We start from the raw sequence: 2600 nt of genomic DNA, 5'->3' as shown, positions 1-2600 counted from the left end.
CTTGGGCCACAAAATACCTTATCTGGCATTACGCTTTATATCTGGGTGTCCCCAAAGTCTTGTGTACTCTTAGACTGGCTTCCAGAAGAGAAGTGGACCATAGAGGCACCATAACCAAGGGTGATTGTGGAGGTAGGAACTGGTTGGAAGAAGATCGCTTGGGACACAACCTCGTAGGTCATATCTTCCTGCTGGGTTCCTTTCTTCTCTCGCTGCTTCCTGGCCACCATGCCATGGGCAGCTATCCTGCACCAGACCCTCCTGCTGTGCCACTTCTTCCTGGGGTCAACAAACCAGGGACTGAGACATCCACAGCATGAGCTCAGATAGACTTCTTCTGTCTTCAATCGCAGGGTTAGCCTATTCTGTCCCAGAGATTTTTTTTTTAAAAAGTGACTGAGAAAGCTGGGTGACTTATAAAAATATAGAAATGTATTGCTCACAGGGCTGGGGAGATAGCTCAGTGATCTAAGCACCTGCCTTCCAGGGGCAAGGACTGGGGTTTGATCCCCAGTACCAGGTGTGGTGGTGCATACCTATAATCCCAGCACCAGGGAGGCTGAGACAGGAGAATCACTATGAATCTGGGCTGCATAGCAAGACCCTGTACCAAATGAATAAATAAAATATTTAAAAATAAAATTAAAAACAAAGAAATGTATTGTTCACAGCTCTGATAGCTTGAAAGGCCGAGACACCAGCAGATTCAGTGTCGGGTGAGTCCTACTCCTCATAGTACATCTTTGTATCCTCCCATGGTAGGAGGGGAGAGGAAGGACCCTCAGACCTCTTTCATCCAGGCACTAATCCCATCTGTGACTTAATCAATTCCGAGAGACCCATTTTTCTCTGCATCACAGTCATAAAAGCTTCCTCCCAGCCAGTGTCATGCAGCACAGGGTCACTATAGCTAAGCTGCAACAACTCAAGGTGCAGGAGGTGGTGGACTCCACGGTGAAGAGTGTGGAGAGAGAACATCAGAAGATGCAGAGTGTCATGTTCCGGTGCAGTGCCAGCTGCTGTGAGGACAGCCAGACGACCATGCAGCAGGTGCACCAGTGCATCAAGTGCTGCCATACACTCCTAGCTCAGGCCCAGGCCTCGGAGACCAATGAGTTCGAAAAGTTCCAGGACCGCCTGGCCTGGTGCATGATGCATTGCAATGACAAAGCCAAAGATTCGACGGATGCAGGGAAAAGGAGCTTCAGGTGAGACAGCAGCTGGATGGTCGAGTGGCTGAGTGTGTAGATGACCGCATGAACCTCATTCCAACCATGACCAAGAGGATGAAGGCGTCACTGTCATCTATTGCGAAATAGTCTTTGTCAGGGGCCACTCGGGTTGAGGCCACAGGAATCTATTTTAAAAGGATGGCATCCTTAGTCTTTTACGAAAAGTTTGTGAAGATACTAGGGATAAAAGGAAGTTTGTGACATATTTCCCTTGCCTTTGGACCCTGGTTCCTCTGTTTGGCTATTAGAAAGTGAATTTTTTTTTTTTTACAGGTGCTAAAGTTTGGATCAATGATAGTATAAGAAAGTGTTTTAGTGCCTACATTTCATGTAGTGAGACCTTATCCTGAAGTACATTCTCCCTCGGACCAACTGAGAACCCTCCAAGACACCGAGTCCTCTTAATACACAAATACTAGCAGGCTGGAGGTTCCTGCAAGCTGCCTGTGACCTGGTAGACTTGCGGGAGAGCTGTCTTGGTGGAATCAGGGATTGAACTCAGGCCCTTATGCTCGCCAGGGAAGCACTTATTCCACTGAGCCATCTCCCTGGGCCTATTTTCTATAAGCCATAAAACAAGCTTCAGATAAGTAATTTACATACCTGTAATCTCAACATTTGGGAGGCTAAGGCAAGAGGAGTTTGAGGCCAGCGTGGGCTACATAGTGAGTTCATGGCCAGCCTGAACATGTAGCAAGACGGGAGGGGGAGGTACCTTTGTTTTCCTTGGTTTGTTTTTAATATACAAGGGCATAAAGTGAAAAATGAATTTAAGATGAAAGGGAGAGGGGATAAAAACTCTGAAAGGCTTTTTGTGTATAGCCTTTTCTTGCCATCAAGATATGGATGTGCATGTCTTGAAATTCTTACACTGTGTCTTTCAACCTGGAGACAATTGTGAAAACAAAGAGTCACACACTACGTGTAAAGCAGAGAGAGCTCCCTTTACTGGCCAGTGGGCCCTACTGCTTTTTGCAGCAGTTACCAGAACAATCTTGCAGTGACATTTTTCTCCTGATAATTAAAGGGTTTTGACTCTGATAAACAGTGAAATGGAAACTGTTGGCTAGTTAAGAGATTTATGAACTACAAAACTTCAAGAAATTGGTTTTTATGGAACAGAATGGAATAAAAGTCTAAACCCAACATTATTTTTTAGCTTCCTATTAACAACTCCTTATTAAGATAATCTCCTGGCAACAGAAAGGTCAAAAATTGAGCAATTTGAGCTGTGACTCCTTTCCAAATCCATTTTTGCCTGGTGCCTTTGCAACACACCTTGTTCCTGGCCCAGCATGGTAGCTTGTCTTTTGGATAAGGGACATGTTGTCATATTATCAATTTATTACTTGAAATGGTAATATAGCC

General features: G+C 45.1%; 1 pseudogene; it reads left to right on the top strand.

Moving 5' to 3' along the window:
• Positions 1–888: 888 nt before the first annotated feature.
• On the top strand, positions 889–1319 carry LOC101571057 (annotated as a pseudogene).
• Positions 1320–2600: the final 1281 nt, after the last annotated feature.

This window comes from Octodon degus, unplaced genomic scaffold, assembly GCF_000260255.1.
Source record: "Octodon degus isolate 3935 unplaced genomic scaffold, OctDeg1.0 scaffold00050, whole genome shotgun sequence".
Lineage (NCBI taxonomy): Eukaryota > Metazoa > Chordata > Mammalia > Rodentia > Octodontidae > Octodon > Octodon degus.
Note: the sequence above shows the minus strand (reverse complement) of the source record. Positions and strands in the feature narration are given on the sequence as shown.